This window comes from Symsagittifera roscoffensis, chromosome 5 (assembly GCF_963678635.1).
Source record: "Symsagittifera roscoffensis chromosome 5, txSymRosc1.1, whole genome shotgun sequence".
NCBI lineage: Eukaryota > Metazoa > Xenacoelomorpha > Acoela > Convolutidae > Symsagittifera > Symsagittifera roscoffensis.
Genome location: NC_087066.1, coordinates 41,960,877 through 41,981,020, shown reverse-complemented (window position 1 = coordinate 41,981,020; position 20,144 = coordinate 41,960,877). Strand labels below are relative to the sequence as shown.

At 33.5% G+C, this 20,144-nt stretch overlaps 1 protein-coding gene and 5 non-coding genes across 6 annotated transcripts in view; 1 reads left to right on the top strand and 5 right to left on the bottom strand.

The window, feature by feature from the left end:
- LOC134846733 (protein phosphatase 3 catalytic subunit alpha-like) overlaps positions 1–20,144 on the top strand; it is a 142,522-nt gene that overhangs the window by 73,928 nt on the left and 48,450 nt on the right. The gene's annotated exons all lie outside the window — the stretch shown is intronic.
- Trnar-ucu (transfer RNA arginine (anticodon UCU)) lies at positions 4,008–4,080 on the bottom strand. The gene has a single exon. It is a non-coding gene; the product is annotated as a tRNA-Arg (tRNA).
- Positions 5,992–6,064, bottom strand: Trnak-uuu (transfer RNA lysine (anticodon UUU)). The gene has a single exon. It is a non-coding gene; the product is annotated as a tRNA-Lys (tRNA).
- Positions 7,971–8,043, bottom strand: Trnar-ucu (transfer RNA arginine (anticodon UCU)). Its single transcript has one exon. It is a non-coding gene; the product is annotated as a tRNA-Arg (tRNA).
- Positions 9,952–10,024, bottom strand: Trnar-ucu (transfer RNA arginine (anticodon UCU)). Its single transcript has one exon. It is a non-coding gene; the product is annotated as a tRNA-Arg (tRNA).
- Trnar-ucu (transfer RNA arginine (anticodon UCU)) lies at positions 11,940–12,012 on the bottom strand. Its single transcript has one exon. It is a non-coding gene; the product is annotated as a tRNA-Arg (tRNA).

The window sequence follows — 20,144 nt, the reverse complement described above, 5'->3', positions numbered from 1 at the left end:
CACTCGTTAATTATTCTGGAAAGTGGATAATTGAGTTTTTTTATACTTATATAAGTTCAAATATGGATAATGAACATCAGCGCGACTATGAAAATTGCGTGATCGTGCGATGCCCACCCAACAAACTTAGTGTTCTATAAGACGTATGTGTGCGTCACTGCTTCGGCTTTGTCATTAAGAAGTATAATTTTAATAATCCTAAAATCAAATTAACCGTGAAATAAGGTTATTTCGTGAAAAACTAAAAACTCATCTTCGGTGGAATTTGACCCGCGACCTCTGGATTAGAAGTCCGGCGCGCTATCCACTGCGCTACGGAGACATAGGATATCATTGAGTAGAATATTCGAATCTCAGTCAAATGTGCCATAAAACATACCGTAAACGATCCAACCGCGAAACATTCGTCTCAGCTCTTTATCCTCCATTCTGTCGCACAACCAATAAAGAGCCATATACATTCTGGGTGAAAAAAAAACTTCGACGAAAACACCACTGGACTTTTTTTCACTCCCCCACTCCCGACATTTAAAGTTTTCAGTTTTTCAGTTGTCTTACTCAGTTGATAACCTTCTTTATAGAAAATTTTATTAAACATGCTCATTAAAAACAAGATTCTTGAAATACGAAGACAAGCTATAGCGTTTGCGTGGCAAGTGTAGTGGTAACATTTGGACACTTCAAAAAATCAACAAAATAGAAAATTATAACCACATGATGCAAGAACTTACTTTTTTCGCATTTATATTAACACAACATACAAACTCTACTATCGAACAGCACAAGTGTAAAGGTCACAAAAAACGTGATTGACTTGTAGTTTTGAAAATGGAATTCATTTATTTTTTTCCCAGTGAAACAAATTTACTTCTTGATCCTGTTTTCTCAAATTTGGTTTGTTTCGTCATAAAACTGTCACTCGTAAATTATTCTGGAAAGTGGATAATTGAGTTTTTTACAATTATATAAACTCAAATATGGATAATGAACATCAGCGCGACTATGAAAATTGCGTGATCGTGCGATGCCCACCCAACAAACTTAGTGTTCTATAATACGTATATGTTCGTCACTGCTTCGTCTTTGTCATCCAGAAGTATGGTTTTAATAATCCTGAAATCAGATTAACCGTGAAATAACGTTATTTCGTGAAAACTAAAAACGCAGATCTGGCGGGATTTGAACCCGCGACCTCTGGATTAGAATTCCAGCGCGCTATCCCTTGCGCTACGGAGACAAAGGATATCATTCAGTAGAATATTCTAATCTTAGTCAAAGGTGGCATAAAACATACCGTAAACGTCCAACCGCGAAACATTCGACTCATTCGACTCAGCTTTTTTTTCTCCCTTCTGTCGCACAACCAATAAAGATCCATATACATTCTGGGTAAAAAAAGTTCGACGAAAATACCGATGGACTCTTTTTCACTCCCCCACTCCCGACATTTAAAATTTTCAGTTTTTCAGTCGTCTTACTCGGTTTCTTTACTGAAAAAATTTATTAAACAAGATCATTAAAGACATGATTCTTGAAATGCGAAGACAACCTATAGCGTTTGCGTGTGAAATGTAGTGATACTATTTTGACTTTTCAAAAAATCAACAAAACAGAACATTATCACCGCATGATGCAAGAACTTACTTTTTTATCGCTTTTATATTAACACAACAGACAAACTCTACTATCGAACAGCAAAAGTGTAAAGGTCACGAAAAATGTGATTGACTTCTAGTTTTGAAATTGGTATTCAATTATTTCATTTCCCCCTGAAACAAATTTACTTATTGACCCTATTTTCTCAAATTTGTTTAGTTTTGTCATAAAACTGTCACTCGTTAATTATTCTGGAAAGTGGATAATTGAGTTTTTTACAATTATATAAATTCAAATATGGATAATGAACATCAGCGCGACTAAGAAAATTGCGTGATCGTGCGATGCCCACCCAACAAACTTAGTGTTCTATAAGACGTATGTGTGCGTCACTGCTTCGGCTTTGTCATTAAGAAGTATAATTTTAATAATCCTGAAATCAGATTAACCGTGAAATAAGGTTATTTCGTGAAAAACTAAAAACTCATCTTCGGTGGAATTCGAACCCGCGACCTCTGGATTAGAAGTCCGGCGCGCTATCCACTGCGCTACGGCGACATAGGATATCATTGAGTAGAATATTCGAATCTCAGTCAAATGTGCCATAAAACATACCGTAAACGATCCAACCGCGAAACATTCGACTCAGCTCTTTATCCTCCATTCTGTCGCACAACCAATAAAGAGCCATATACATTCTGGGTAAAAAAAAACTTCGACGAAAATACCACTGGACTTTTTTTCACTCCCCCACTCCCGACAATTAAAGTTTTCAGTTTTTCAGTTGTCTTACTCAGTTGATAACCTTCTTTATAGAAAATTTTTATTAAACAAGATCATTAAAAACATGATTCTTGAAATACGAAGACAACCTATAGCGTTTGCGTGGCAAGTGTAAAGGTAACAATTGGACACTTCAAAAAATCAACAAAATAGAAAATTATAACCGCATGATGCAAGAACTTACTTTTTTCGCATTTATATTAACACAACATACAAACTCTACTATCGAACAGCACAAGTGTAAAGGTCCCAAAAAACGTGATTGACTTGTAGTTTTGAAAATGGAATGCATTTATTTTTTTCCCAGTGAAACAAATTTACTTGTTGACCCTGTTTTCTCAAATTTGGTTAGTTTCGTCATAAGAATGTCACTGGTAAATTATTCTGGAAATTGGAGGAGTTTTAAGGCCGTATCTTCTTTTATATTAAATAAATGACATGTTTTCAGCATAAGGTCTAATGACTAAGACATTATCGAGCACAACCGACGTTTAAAACAGCTTCTATCAGAAATTCTAAGAATCATTCACTCTAGAACATTCCACAATTATTTTTTGAAAAAAAACAGAAACCCTTATCTACTTGTTATTCAAAAATTTTGCGATCACAGATTCGTTTCTGTCTGAAACTAATCTACTAAAAACAGCAACCTCCATGCTTAGAAAAATTACTGATTGATGATTCACGCTAAGAAAAAACTTAAATAGTTGAAACTTTAACAGCTTGATTACCTTGCTTGTAAAATTTAAGCTTCTCATGAACGTAATCGGTCTATGGTATATTTTTCTTTTTCAAATTTTCATAACTTGAATACTTGCTTAGAAAAAATTAAAAATTCACGAAGCGATTCAGTCTATGAAATAACATGAAATTTCTCCAAGTTTTAAAGCTTGAATAAATTGCTTAGAAAAACTTCAGCTTTTCGTGAACCGATTTGGTTTTTGAAATAGCTAATTTGTAGCTTAAACAATTGCTTCAGAAAAAATAAGTGATTTGATTTGTGGAATGAATTGAAGTTTTTTGAAGTCTCTAGTTTGCATAGCTTGGATACGAAAACTTGAATTTTCGGCAAACCGGTTTGGTCTAAGAACTAACTTTGCATTACTTCAACGCCTGAATGGCATCAATAGAAAAACTTGAATTTTCTGCCTACCGATATGCTCAAGGAAATAACTTAAAACTTTTCACAGTTTCATAGCTTGAACAGCCTGCTTAGAAGATTTTGAACTCTGCAATACTTTTGGATGATTTCATTGCTTGTATGGCAGATAAAAAAAGCCTGAGTTTTTTTGCAATACCATTCGCTTTATGAAATATCTTAAAAGGTTTTCAAGTTTTTTTGCTTGAACAACTTGAATACGCAGACTCTTTTTTTTTGCAAAACGATAATTGGTTTTTTTTTAAGTTACTATGAATTTTTTTCATACTTGAAATTCAAATATGGATAATGAACATCAGCGCGACTATGAAAATCGCGTGATCGTGCGATGCTCACCTAACAAACTTAGTGTTCTATAAGACGTATGTGTGCGTCACTGCTCTGGCTTTGTCATCCAAAAGTATGATTTTAATAATCCTGAAATCAGATTACCCTTGAAATAAGGTTATTTCGTGAGAAACTAAAAACTCATCTCCGGTGGGATTCGTACCCGCGACCTCTGGATTAGAAGTCCAGCGCGCTATCCACTGCGCTACTGAGACATATCATATCCATGAGTAAAATATTCGAATCTTAGTCAAAGGTGGCATAAAACATACCGTAAACGAACCAACCGCTTGATTACATCAGGTGTGCAATGGCTATAAATCTTCAATTTACGAAATAAGTGTTGAATTGTACTTTACGAAACATTCGACACAAATTTTTCCCCTCTTTTCTCTCGCACAACTAATAAAGAGCCATAAACATTCTGGGAAAGAACAAGCTCGACGAAAAAACCGCCGGACTCTTTTTCACTCCCCCACACCCGACATTTAAAATTTTCAGTTTTTCAGCTGTCTTATTCAGTTGATAACCTTCTTTATAGAAAACGTTTATTAAACAAGATAATTAAAAACATAATTCCTGAAAAGCGGAGACAACCTATAGCGTTTGCGTGAGAAATGTAGTGGACACTTCAAAAATTCAACAAAATAGAAATTTATAACCGCATGAAGCAAGAAGTTACTTTTTTTATCGCATTTATATTAACACATATTGATACAAATCTACTATCGAACAGCAAAAGTGTAATGGTCACGAAAAACATGATTGACTTCTAGTTTTGAAATTGGAAATCAATTTTTTCATTTCCCAGTGAACAAATTTACTTATTGACCCTGTTTTCTCAAATTTGGTTAGTTTCGTCATAAGAAAGTCACTCGTAAATTATTCTGGAAATTGGAGGAGTTTTAAGGCCGTATCTTCTTTTATATTAAATGAATGACATGTTTTCAGCATAAGGTCTAATGACTAAGACGTTATCGAGCAAAACCGACGTTTAAAACAGCTTCTATCAGAAATTCTAGGAACCATTCAGTCTAGAACATTCCAGAATTTTAAAAAAAATTGAATTTCTTGTCTACTTGTTATTCAAAAATTTTGCGTTCACAGATTGATTTCGGTCTGAAACTAATCAACTAAAAACAGCAACCTCCATGCTTAGAAAAATTACTGATTGATGATTCACGCTCAGAAATAACTTGAAATAGTTCAATTTTTAACAGCTTGATTACCTTGCTTGTGAAAACTTAAGCTTCTCATGAACCTAATCGGTCTCTGGTATAACTCGAATTTTTTTAAATTTTCATAACTTGAATACTTGCTTAGAAAAAATTAAAAATTCACGAAGCGATTCAGTCTATGAAAACACATGAAATTTCTCCAAATTTTAAAGCTTGAATAAATTGCTTAGAAAAACTTCAGCTTTTCGTGAACCGATTTGGTCTTTGAAATAGCTAATTTGTAGCTTAAACAATTGCTTCAGAAAAAATAACTGATTTGATTTGTGGAATGAATTGAAGTTTTTTGAAGTCTCTAGTTTGCATAGCTTGGATACGAAAACTTGAATTTTCGGCAAACCGGTTTGGTCTAAGAACTAACTTTGCATAACTTCAACGCCTGAATGGCATCAATAGAAAAACTTGAATTTTCTGCCTACCGATATGCTCAAGGAAATAACTTAAAATTTTTTACAGTTTCATAGCTTGAACAGCTTGCTTAGAAAAACTTAAGCTCTGCAATATTTTCCAATGATTTCATTGCTTGTATGGCAGATAAAAAAAGCCTGAGTTTTTTTGCAATACCATTCGCTTTATGAAATATCTTAAAAGGTTTCAAGTTTTTTTGCTTGAACAACTTGAATACGAAGACTCTTTTTTTTGCAAAACGATAATTGGTTTTTTTTAAGTTACTATGAATTTTTTTCATACTTGAAATTCAAATATGGATAATGAACATCAGGGCGACTATGAAAATCGCGTGATCGTGCGATGCTCACCCAACAAACTTAGTGTTCTATAAGACGTATGTGTGCGTCACTGCTCTGGTTTTGTCATCCAAAAGTATGATTTTAATAATCCTGAAATCAGAGAACCCGTGAAATAAGGTTATTTCGTGAGAAACTAAAAAATCATCTCCGGTGGGATTCGAACCCGCGACCTCTGGATTAAAAGTCCAGCGCGCTATCCACTGCGCTACGGAGACATAGCATATCCATGAGTAAAATATTCGAATCTTAGTCAAAAGTGGCATAAAACATACCGTAAACGAACCAACCGCTTGATTACATCAGGTGTGCAATGGCTATAAAACTTCAATTTACGAAATAAGTGTTGAATTGCACTTTACGAAACATTCGACACAGTTTTTTCCCCTCTTTTCTCTCGCACAACTAATAAAGAGCCATAAACATTCTGGGAAATAACAAGCTCGACGAAAAAACTGCCGGACTCTTTTTCACTCCCCCACACCCGACATTTAAAATTTTCAGTTTTTCAGCTGTCTTATTCAGTTGATAACCTTCTTTATAGAAAACGTTTATGAAACAAGATAATTAAAAACATAATTCCTGAAAAGCGGAGACAACCTATAGCGTTTGCGTGAGAAGTGTAGTGGACACCTCAAAAATTCAACAAAATAGAAATTTATAACCGCATGAAGCAAGAAGTTACTTTTTTATCGCATTTATATTAACACATATTGATACAAATCTACTATCGAACAGCAAAAGTGTAATGGTCACGAAAAACATGATTGACTTCTAGTTTTGAAATTGGAAATCAATTTTTTCATTTCCCAGTGAACAAATTTACTTATTGACCCTGTTTTCTCAAATTTGGTTAGTTTCGTCATAAGAATGTCACTCGTAAATTATTCTGGAAATTGGAGGAGTTTTAAGGCCGTATCTTCTTTTATATTAAATGATTGACATGTTTTCAGCATAAGGTCTAATGACTAAGACGTTATCGAGCAAAACCGACGTTTAAAACAGCTTCTATCAGAAATTCTAGGAACCATTCAGTCTAGAACATTCCAGAATTTAAAAAAAAATTGAATTTCTTGTCTACTTGTTATTCAAAAATTTTGCGTTCACAGATTGATTTCGGTCTGAAACTAATCAACTAAAAACAGCAACCTCTATGCTTAGAAAAATTACTGATATATGATTCACGCTCAGAAATAACTTGAAATAGTTCAATTTTTAACAGCTCGATTACCTTGCTTGTAAAAACTTAAGCTTCTCATGAACCTAATCGGTCTATGGTATAGCTCGAATTTTTTTAAATTTTCATAACTTGAATACTTGCTTAGAAAAAATTGAAAATTCACGAAGCGATTCAGTCTATGAAATAACATGAAATTTCTCCAAGTTTTAAAGCTTGAATAAATTGCTTAGAAAAACTTCAGCTTTTCGTGAACCGATTTGGTTTTTGAAATAGCTAATTTGTAGCTTAAACCATTGCTTCAGAAAAAATAACTGATTTGATTTGTGGAATGAATTGAAGTTTTTTGAAGTCTCTAGTTTGCATAGCTTGGATACGAAAACTTGAATTTTCGGCAAACCGGTTTGGTCTAAGAACTAACTTTGCATAACTTCAACGCCTGAATGCCATCAATAGAAAAACTTGAATTTTCTGCCTACCGATATGCTCAAGGAAATAACTTAAAATTTTTTACAGTTTCATAGCTTGAACAGCTTGCTTAGAAAAACTTAAGCTCTGCAATATTTTCCAATGATTTCATTGCTTGTATGGCAGATAAAAAAAGCCTGAGTTTTTTTGCAATACCATTCGCTTTATGAAATATCTTAAAAGGTTTCAAGTTTTTTTGCTTGAACAACTTGAATACGAAGACTCTTTTTTTTGCAAAACGATAATTTTTTTTAAGTTACTATGAATTTTTTTCATACTTGAAATTCAAATATGGATAATGAACATCAGCGCGACTATGAAAATCGCGTGATCGTGCGATGCTCACCCAACAAACTTAGTGTTCTATTAGACGTATGTGTGCGTCACTGCTCTGGCTTTGTCATCCAAAAGTATGATTTTAATAATCCTGAAATCAGATTACCCGTGAAATAAGGTTATTTCGTGAGAAACTAAAAACTCATCTCCGGTGGGATTCGAACCCGCGACTTCTGGATTAGAAGTCCTGCGCGCTATCCACTGCGCTACGGAGACATAGCATATCCATGAGTAAAATATTCGAATCTTAGTCAAAGGTGGCATAAAACATACCGTAAACGAACCAACCGCTTGATTACATCAGGTGTGCAATGGCCATAAAACTTCAATTTACGAAATAAGTGTTGAATTGTACTTTACGAAACATTCGACACAGTTTTTTCCCCTCTTTTCTCTCGCACAACTAATAAAGAGCCATAAACATTCTGGGAAAGAACAAGCTCGACGAAAAAACTGCCGGAGTCTTTTTCACTCCCCCACACCCGACATTTAAAATTTTCAGTTTTTCAGCTGTCTTATTCAGTTGATAACCTTCTTTATAGAAAACGTTTATTATACAAGATAATTAAAAGCATAATTCCTGAAAAGCGGAGACAACCTATAGCGTTTGCGTGAGAAGTGTAGTGGACACCTCAAAAATTCAACAAAATAGAACTTTATAACCGCATGAAGCAAGAAGTTACTTTTTTATCGCATTTATATTAACACATATTGATACAAATCTACTATCGAACAGCAAAAGTGTAATGGTCACGAAAAACATGATTGACTTCTAGTTTTGAAATTGGAAATCAATTTTTTCTTTTCCCAGTGAACAAATTTACTTATTGACCCTGTTTTCTCAAATTTGGTTAGTTTCGTCATAAGAATGTCACTCGTAAATTATTCTGGAAATTGGAGGAGTTTTAAGGCCGTATCTTCTTTTATATTAAATGAATGACATGTTTTCAGCATAAGGTCTAATGACTAAGACGTTATCGAACAAAACCGACGTTTAAAACAGCTTCTATCAGAAATTCTAGGAACCATTCAGTCTAGAACATTCCAGAATTTTTAAAAAAATTGAATTTCTTGTCCACTTGTTATTCAAAAATTTTGCGTTCACAGATTGATTTCGGTCTGAAACTAATCAACTAAAAACAGCAACCTCCATGCTTAGAAAAATTACTGATATATGATTCACGCTCAGAAATAACTTGAAATAGTTCAATTTTTAACAGCTCGATTACCTTGCTTGTAAAAACTTAAGCTTCTCATGAACCTAATCGGTCTATGGTATAACTCGAATTTTTTGAAATTTTCATAACTTGAATACTTGCTTAGAAAAAATTGAAAATTCACGAAGCGATTCAGTCTATGAAATAACATGAAATTTCTCCAAGTTTTAAAGCTTGAATAAATTGCTTAGAAAAACTTCAGCTTTTCGTGAACCGATTTGGTTTTTGAAATAGCTAATTTGTAGCTTAAACAATTGCTTCAGAAAAAATAACTGATTTGATTTGTGGAATGAATTGAAGTTTTTTGAAGTCTCTAGTTTGCATAGCTTGGATACGAAAACTTGAATTTTCGGCAAACCGGTTTGGTCTAAGAACTAACTTTGCATAACTTCAACGCCTGAATGGCATCAATAGAAAAACTTGAATTTTCTGCCTACCGATATGCTCAAGGAAATAACCTAAAATTTTTTACAGTTTCATAGCTTGAACAGCTTGCTTAGAAAAACTTAAACTCTGCAATATTTTCCAATGATTTCATTGCTTGTATGGCAGATAAAAAAAGCCTGAGTTTTTTTGCAATACCATTCGCTTTATGAAATATCTTAAAAGGTTTCAAGTTTTTTTGCTTGATCAACTTGAATACGAACTCTTTTTTTTGCAAAACGATAATTGGTTTTTTTTAAGTTACTATGAATTTTTTTCATACTTGAAATTCAAATATGGATAATGAACATCAGTGCGACTATGAAAATCGCGTGATCGTGCGATGCTCACCCAACAAACTTAGTGTTCTATAAGACGTATGTGTGCGTCACTGCTCTGGCTTTGTCATCCAAAAGTATGATTTTAATAATCCTGAAATCAGATTACCCGTGAAATAAGGTTATTTCGTGAGAAACTAAAAACTCATCTCCGGTGGGATTCGAACCCGCGAACTCTGGATTAGAAGTCCAGCGCGCTATCCACTGCGCTACGGAGACATAGCATATCCATGAGTAAAATATTCGAATCTTAGTCAAAGGTGGCATAAAACATACCGTAAACGAACCAACCGCTTGATTACATCAGGTGTGCAATGGCTATAAAACTTCAATTTACGAAATAAGTGTAGAATTGTACTTTACGAAACATTCGACACAGTTTTTTCCCCTCTTTTCTCTCGCACAACTAATAAAGAGCCATAAACATTCTGGGAAAGAACAAGCTCGACGAAAAAACCGCCGGACTCTTTTTCACTCCCCCACACCCGACATTTAAAATTTTCAGTTTTTCAGCTGTCTTATTCAGTTGATAACCTTCTTTATAGAAAACGTTTATTAAACAAGATAATTAAAAGCATAATTCCTGAAAAGCGGAAACAACCTATAGCGTTTGCGTGAGAAGTGTAGTGGACACCTCAAAAATTCAACAAAATAGAAATTTATAACCGCATGAAGCAAGAAGTTACTTTTTTATCGCATTTATATTAACACATATTGATACAAATCTACTATCGAACAGCAAAAGTTTAATGGTCACGAAAAACATGATTGACTTCTAGTTTTGAAATTGGAAATCAATTTTTTCATTTCCCAGTGAACAAATTTACTTATTGACCCTGTTTTCTCAAATTTGGTTAGTTTCGTCATAAGAAAGTCACTCGTAAATTATTCTGGAAATTGGAGGAGTTTTAAGGCCGTATCTTCTTTTATATTAAATGAATGACATGTTTTCAGCATAAGGTCTAATGACTAAGACGTTATCGAGCAAAACCGACGTTTAAAACAGCTTCTATCAGAAATTCTAGGAACCATTCAGTCTAGAACATTCCAGAATTTTAAAAAAAAAAATGAATTTCTTGTCTACTTGTTATTCAAAAATTTTGCGTTCACAGATTGATTTCGGTCTGAAACTAATCAACTAAAAACAGCAACCTCCATGCTTAGAAAAATTACTGATTGATGATTCACGCTCAGAAATAACTTGAAATAGTTCAATTTTTAACAGCTTGATTACCTTGCTTGTGAAAACTTAAGCTTCTCATGAACCTAATCGGTCTCTGGTATAACTCAAATTTTTTTTAATTTTCATAACTTGAATACTTGCTTAGAAAAAATTAAAAATTCACGAAGCGATTCAGTCTATGAAAACACATGAAATTTCTCCAAATTTTAAAGCTTGAATAAATTGCTTAGAAAAACTTCAGCTTTTCGTGAACCGATTTGGTCTTTGAAATAGCTAATTTGTAGCTTAAACAATTGCTTCAGAAAAAATAACTGATTTGATTTGTGGAATGAATTGAAGTTTTTTGAAGTCTCTAGTTTGCATAGCTTGGATACGAAAACTTGAATTTTCGGCAAACCGGTTTGGTCTAAGAACTAACTTTGCATAACTTCAACGCCTGAATGGCATCAATAGAAAAACTTGAATTTTCTGCCTACCGATATGCTCAAGGAAATAACTTAAAATTTTTTACAGTTTCATAGCTTGAACAGCTTGCTTAGAAAAACTTAAACTCTGCAATATTTTCCAATGATTTCATTGCTTGTATGGCAGATAAAAAAAGCCTGAGTTTTTTTGCAATCCCATTCGCTTTATGAAATATCTTAAAAGATTTCAAGTTTTTTTGCTTGAACAACTTGAATAGGAAGACTCTTTTTTTTTGCAAAACGATAATTGTTTTTTTTTTAAGTTTTATATGAATTTTTTTCATACTTGAAATTCAAATATGGATAATGAACATCAGCGCGACTATGAAAATCGCGTGATCGTGCGATGTTCACCCAACAAACTTAGTGTTCTATAAGACGTATGTGTGCGTCACTGCACTGGCTTTGTCATCCAAAAGTTTGATTTTAATAATCCTGAAATCGGATTACCCGTGAAATAAGGTTATTTCGTGAGAAACTAAAAACTCATCTCCGGTGGGATTCGAACCAGCGACCTCTGGATTAGAAGTCCAGCGCGCTATCCACTACGCTACGGAGACATAGCAAATCCATGAGTAAAATATTCGAATCTTAGTCAAAGGTGGCATAAAACATACCGTAAACGAACCAACCGCTTGATTACATCAGGTGTGCAATGGCTATAAAACTTCAATTTACGAAATAAGTGTTGAATTGTACTTTACGAAACATTCGACACAGTTTTTCCCCTCTTTTCTCTCGCACAACTAATAAAGAACCATAAACATTCTGGGAAAGAACAAGCTCGACGAAAAAACCGCCGGACTCTTTTTCACTCCCCCACACCCGACATTTAAAATTTTCAGTTTTTCAGCTGTCTTATTCAGTTGATAACCTTCTTTATAGAAAACGTTTATTAAACAAGATAATTAAAAACATAATTCCTGAAAAGCGGAGACAACCTATAGCGTTTGCGTGAGAAATGTAGTGGACACTTCAAAAATTCAACAAAATAGAAATTTATAACCGCATGAAGCAAGAAGTTACTTTTTTAACGAATTTATTTTAACACATATTGATACAAATCTACTATCGAACAGAAAAAGTGTAATGGTCACGAAAAACATGATTGACTTCTAGTTTTGAAATTGGAAATCAATTTTTTCATTTCCCAGTGAAACAAATTTACTTATTGACCCTGTTTTCTCAAATTTGGTTAGTTTCGTCATAAGAATGTCACTCGTAAATTATTCTGGAAATTGGAGGAGTTTTAAGGCCGTATCTTCTTTTATATTAAATGAATGACATGTTTTCAGCATAAGGTCTAATGACTAAGACGTTATCGAGCAAAACGGACGTTTAAAACAGCTTCTATCAGAAATTCTAGGAACCATTCAGTCTAGAACATTCCAGAATTTAAAAAAAAAATTGAATTTCTTGTCTACTTGTTATTCAAAAGTTTTGCGTTCACAGATTCATTTCGGTCTGAAACTAATCAACTAAAAACAGCAACTTCCATGCTTAGAAAAATTACTGATTGATGATTCACGCTCAGAAATAACTTGAAATAGTTCAATTTTTAACAGCTTGATTACCTTGCTCGTAAAAACTTAAGCTTCTCAAGAACCTAATCGGTCTATGGTATAACTCGAATTTTTTCAAATTTTCATAACTTGAATACTTGCTTAGAAAAAATTAAAAATTCACGAAGCGATTCAGTCTAAGAAATAACATGAAATTTCTCCAAGTTTTAAAGCTTGAATAAATTGCTTAGAAAAACTTCAGCTTTTCGTGAACCGATTTGGTCTTTGAAATAGCTAATTTGTAGCTTAAACAATTGCTTCAGAAAAAATAACTGATTTGATTTGTGGAATGAATTGAAGTTTTTTGAAGTCTGTATGTTTGCATAGCTTGGATACGAAAACTTGAATTTTCGGCAAACCGGTTTGGTCTAAGAACTAACTTTGCATTACTTCAACGCCTGAATGGCATCAATAGAAAACCTTGAATTTTCTGCCTACCGATATGCTCAAGGAAATAACTTAAAACTTTTCACAGTTTCATAGCTTGAACAGCCTGCTTAGAAGATTTTGAACTCTGCAATACTTTTGGATGATTTCATTGCTTGTATGGCAGATAAAAAAAGCCTGAGTTTTTTTGCAATCCCATTCGCTTTATGAAATATCTTAAAAGGTTTCAAGTTTTTTTTGCTTGAACAACTTGAATAGGAAGACTCTGTTTTTTGCAAAACGATAATTGTTTTTTTTTTTAAGTTTTATATGAATTTTTTTCATACTTGAAATTCAAATATGGATAATGAACATCAGCGCGACTATGAAAATCGCGTGATCGTGCGATGTTCACCCAACAAACTTAGTGTTCTATAAGACGTATGTGTGCGTCACTGCTCTGGCTTTGTCATCCAAAAGTTTGATTTTAAGAATCCTGAAATCGGATTACCCGTGAAATAAGGTTATTTCGTGAGAAACTAAAAACTCATCTCCGGTGGGATTCGAACCAGCGACCTGTGGCTTAGAAGTCCAGCGCGCTATCCACTGCGCTACGGAGACATAGCATATCAATGAGTAAAATGTTCGAATGTTAGTCAAAGGTGGCATAAAACATACCGTAAACGAACCAACCGCTTGATTACATCAGGTGTGCAATGGCTATAAAATTTCAATTTACGAAATAAGTGTTGAATTGTACTTTACGAAACATTCGACACAGTTTTTTTCCCTCTTTTCTCTCGCACAACTAATAAAGAGCCGTAAACATTCTGGGAAAGAAAAAGCTCGACGAAAAAACCGCCGGACTCTTTTTCACTCCCCCACACCCGACATTTAAAATTTTCAGTTATTCAGTTGTCTTATTCAGTTGATAACCTTCTTAATAGAAAACCTTTATTAAACAAGATAATTAAAAACATAATTCCTGAAAAGCGGAGACAACCTATATGGTTTGCGTGAGAAGTGTAGTGGACACCTCAAAAATTCAACAAAATAAAAATTTACAACCGCATGAAGCAAGAAATTACTTTTTTATCGCATTTATATTAACACATATTGATACAAATCTACTATCGAACAGCAAAAATGTAATGGTCACGAAAAACATGATTGACTTCTAGTTTTGAAATTGGAAATCAATTTTTTCATTTCCCAGTGAAACAAATTTACTTTTTGACCCTGTTTACTCAAATTTGGTTAGTTTCGTCATAAGAATGTCACTCGTAAATTATTCTGGAAATTGGAGGAGTTTTAAGGCCATATCTTCTTTTATACTAAATGAATGACATATTTTCAGCATAAGGTCTAATGACTAAGACGTTATCGAGCAAAACCGACGTTTAAAACAGCTTCTATCAGAAATTCTAGGAACCATTCAGTCTAGAACACTCCAGAATTTCAAAAAAATTGAATTTCTTGTCTACTTGATATTCAAAATTTTTGCGTTCACAGATTCATTTCGGTCTGAAATTAATCAACTAAAAACAGCAACCTCCATGCTTAGAAAAATTACTGATTGATGATTCACGCTCAGAAATTACTTGAATTAGTTCAAATTTTAACAGCTTGATCACCTTGCTTATAAAAACTTAATTTTTTTGATGAACCTAATCGGTCTATGGTATAACTTGATTTTTGTTTCAAAATTTCATAACTTGAGTACTTGCTTAGAAAAACTTAAGTTTTCACGAAGCGATTCAGTCTATGATATAACCTGAAATTTCTCAAAATTTGAAGCTTGAATAAATCGCTGAGAAAAATTTCAACTTTTCATGAACCGATTTGGTCTTTGAAATAGCTAATTTATAGCCTAATTAGCTTACTTCAGAAAAAATTGCTGATTTACTTTGTGAAATGAATTGAAGTGTTTTAAAGTCTCAATGCTTGCATAGCTTGGATACGAAAACTTGAATTTTCGGCAAACCGGTTTTGTCTAAGAACTAAATTTGCATTACTTCAATGCCTGAATGGCATCAATAGAAAAACTTAAATTTACTGCCTACCGATATGCTCAAAGAAATAACTTGAAATGTTTCACAGTTTCATAGCTTGAACAGCTTGCTCAGAAAAACTCAAACTATGCAATAATTTTCAATGATTTCATTGCTTCTATGGCAGATAAAAAAAGCCTGAGTTTTTCGCAATCCCATTCGCTTTATGAAATAACTTGAAACATTTCAAGTTTTCTTGCTTGAACAACTTGAAAAGGAAAACTGTATTTTTTTTGCAAAACGATAATTGAGTTTTATTACAATTTTAGAAATTTTTTTCATACCTGAAATTCAAATATTGATAATGAACATCAGCGCGACTATGAAAATCGCGTGATCGTCCTATGCCCACCCAACAAACTTAATGTTCTTTAGGACGTATGTGTGCATCACTGCTTCGGCTTTGTCAACCCGAAGTATGATTTTAATAATCGTGAAATCAGATTATCCGTGAAATAAGGTTATTTCGTGAGAAACTAAAAACTCATCTCCGGCGGGATTCGACCTCTGGATTAGAAGTCCAGCGCGCAATACTACACTACAGAGACATAGCATTTCCCTGAGTAGAATGTTCGAATCTTAGTCAAAGGTGGCATAAAACATACCGTAAACAAACCAACCGCTCGATTACATCAGGTGTTGAAAGGCTATAAAACTTTAATACACGAAGAAAATGTTGAATTGTATTTTACGAAACATTCGACTCAGTTTTTTTCCTCCCTTCTCTCGCACAACCAATAAAAAGCCATATACATTCTGGGTAAGAAGAAGCCCGACGAAAAAACCGCCGGACTCTGTTTCACTTCCCCACACCCGACATTTAAAATTTTCAGTTTTTCAGTTGTCTTACCCAGTTGATAACCTTCTTTATAGAAACATATTTTAAACAAAATCATTAAAAATATGATTCTTGAAAAGCGGAGACAACCTATAGCGTTTGCCTGGGAAGTGTAGTGGTAACACTTGGACACTCCAAAAAATCAGCAAAATAGAAAATTATAACCGCATAATGCAAGAACTTATTTTTGTATCGAATTTTTATTAACACAACATAGAAACGCTACTATCGAACAGCAAAAGTGTGAGGGTCAGAAAAAACGTGATTGACTTCTAATTTTGAAAATGGAGTTCGATTATTTCTTTTCCCAGTGAAACAAATTTACTCGTTGACCCTGTTTTCTCAACTTTGGATAGTTTTGTCATCAAACTGTCACTCGTAAATTATTCTGGAAAGTGGAGGAGTTTTAAGGCCATATCTTCTTTTATACTAAATGAATGACATATTTTCAGCATAAGGTCTAATGACTAAGACGTTATCGAGCAAAACCGACGTTTAAAACAGCTTCTATCAGAATTTCTAGGAACCATTCAGTCTAGAACATTCCAGAATTTCAAAAAAATTGAATTTCTTGTCTACTTGATATTCAAAATTTTTGCGTTCACAGATTCATTTCGGTCTGAAATTAATCAACTAAAAACAGCAACCTCCATGCTTAGAAAAATTACTGATTGATGATTCACGCTCAGAAATTACTTGAATTAGTTCAAATTTTAACAGCTTGATCACCTTGCTTATAAAAACTTAATTTTTTTGATGAACCTAATCGGTCTATGGTATAACTTGATTTTTGTTGCAAAATTTCATAACTTGAGTACTTGCTTAGAAAAACTTAAGTTTTCACGAAGCGATTCAGTCTATGATATAACCTGAAATTTCTCAAAATTTGAAGCTTGAATAAATCGCTGAGAAAAATTTCAACTTTTCATGAACCGATTTGGTCTTTGAAATAGCTAATTTATAGCCTAATTAGCTTACTTCAGAAAAAATTACTGATTTACTTTGTGAAATGAATTGAAGTGTTTTAAAGTCTCAATGCTTGCATAGCTTGGATACGAAAACTTGAATTTTCGGCAAACCGGTTTTGTCTAAGAACTAACTTTGCATTACTTCAATGCCTGAATGGCATCAATAGAAAAACTTAAATTTTCTGCCTACCGATATGCTCAAAGAAATAACTTGAAATGTTTCACAGTTTCATAGCTTGAACAGCTTGCTCAGAAAAACTCAAACTATGCAATAATTTTCAATGATTTCATTGCTTCTATGGCAGATAAAAAAAGCCTGAGTTTTTCGCAATCCCATTCGCTTTATGAAATAACTTGAAACATTTCAAGTTTTTTTGCTTGAACAACTTGAAAAGGAAAACTGTATTTTTTTGCAAAACGATAATTGAGTTTTATTACAATTTTAGAAATTTTTTTCATACTTGAAATTCAAATATTGATAATGAACATCAGCGCGACTATGAAAATCGCGTGATCGTCCTATGCCCACCCAACAAACTTAATGTTCTTTAGGACGTATGTGTGCATCACTGCTTCGGCTTTGTCAACCCGAAGTATGATTTTAATAATCGTGAAATCAGATTATCCGTGAAATAAGGTTATTTCGTGAGAAACTAAAAACTCATCTCCGGCGGGATTCGCCCTCTGGATTAGAAGTCCAGCGCGCAATACTACACTACAGAGACATAGCATTTCCCTGAGTAGAATGTTCGAATCTTAGTCAAAGGTGGCATAAAACATACCGTAAACAAACCAACCGCTCGATTACATCAGGTGTTGAAAGGCTATAAAACTTTAATACACGAAGAAAATGTTGAATTGTATTTTACGAAACATTCGACTCAGTTTTTTTCCTCCCTTCTCTCGCACAACCAATAAAAAGACATATACATTCTGGGTAAGAAGAAGCCCGACGAAAAAACCGCCGGACTCTGTTTCACTTCCCCACACCCGACATTTAAAATTTTCAGTTTTTCAGCTGTCTTATTCAGTTGATAACCTTCTTTATAGAAAACGTTTATTAAACAAGATAATTAAAAACATAATTCCTGAAAAGCAGAGACAACCTATAGCGTTTGCGTGAGAAGTGTAGTGGACACCTCAAAAATTCAACAAAATAGAAATTTATAACCGCATGAAGCAAGAAGTTACTTTTTTTATCGCATTTATTTTAACACATATTGATACAAATCTACTATCGAACAGAAAAAGTGTAATGGTCACGAAAAACATGATTGACTTCTAGTTTTGAAATTGGAAATCAATTTTTTCATTTCCCAGTGAAACAAATTTACTTATTGACCCTGTTTTCTCAAATTTGGTTAGTTTCGTCATAAGAATGTCACTCGTAAATTATTCTGGAAATTGGAGGAGTTTTAAGGAGTTTAAATGAATGACATGTTTTCAGCATAAGGTCTAATGACTAAGACGCTATCGAGCACAACCGACGTTTAAAAAAGCTTATATCAGAAATTCTAAGAATCATTCAGTCTAGAACTTTACAGAGTTTTTTTTAATATGATTTTCCTTTCTACTTGTTATTCAAAAATTTTGCGTCCACAGATTCTTTTCTGTCTGAAACTAATAAACTAAAAACAACAACCTCCATGCTTGGAAAATTTACTGATTGATGATTCACGCTAAGAAATAACTTGAAATATTTCAAGTTGGTACAGCTTGATTACCTTGCTTGTAAAACTTAAGCTTTTCATGAACCCAACTCGTCTATGGAGTAACTTGAAGTGTGGAAGTGTCGCAGCTCAGAATAGCTTGCTTATAAAAACTTAAATTTTTCAATCAGTCAATGTTATAACTCGAAATTTTTCAAATTTTCATAAATTGAATACATGCAGAGAAAAACTTAAATTTTCACGAAGCGATTCAGTCTATGATATAAAATGAAATTTCTCAAAATTTTAAAGCTTGATTAGGTTGCTTAGAAAAACGTCAACTCTTCGTGAACCGATTTGGTCTTTGAAATAACTAATTTGTAGCCTAAATAGCTTGCCTAAATAGCTAGCTTGAAACCGCCGGACTCTGTTTCACTTCCCCACACCCGACATTTAAAATTTTCAGTTTTTCAGTTGTCTTACCCAGTTGATAACCTTCTTTATAGAAAACATATTTTAAACAAAATCAGTAAAAATATGATTCTTGAAAAGCGGAGACAACCTATAGCGTTTGCGTGGGAAGTGTAGTGGTAACATTTGGACACCTCAAAAAATCAACAAAATAGACAAGTATAACCGCATGATGCAAGAACTTACTTTTTTATCGCATTTATATTAATACAACATACAAACTCTACTATCGAACAGCAAAAGTGTAAAGGTCACGAAAAACGTGATTGACTTCTTGTTTTGAAAATGGAATTCAATTATTTCATTTCACAGTGAAACAAATACACTTTTTGACCCTGTTTTCTCAAATTTGGTTACTTTTGTCATAAAACTGTCACTCGTAAATTATTCTGGAAAGTGGAGGAAATTTGAGGCCATAACTTCTTTTTTATCAAATGAATGACATGTTTTCAGCATAAGGTCCCATGACTAAGTCCCATGACTTTTTGACCCTGTTTTCTCAAATTTGGTTACTTTTGTCATAAAACTGTCACTCGTAAATTATTCTGGAAAGTGGAGGAAATTTGAGGCCATAACTTCTTTTTTATCAAATGAATGACATGTTTTCAGCATAAGGTCCCATGACTAAGACGCTATCGAGCAAAACCGACGTGTAAAACAGCTTAAATGAGAAGTTCTAAGAATCATTCAGTCTAGAACATTCCAGGATTTTTTTCAAATTTTCACAACTTGAATACTTGCTTAGAAAAACTTTAATTTTCACGAAGCGATTCAGTCTATGATATAA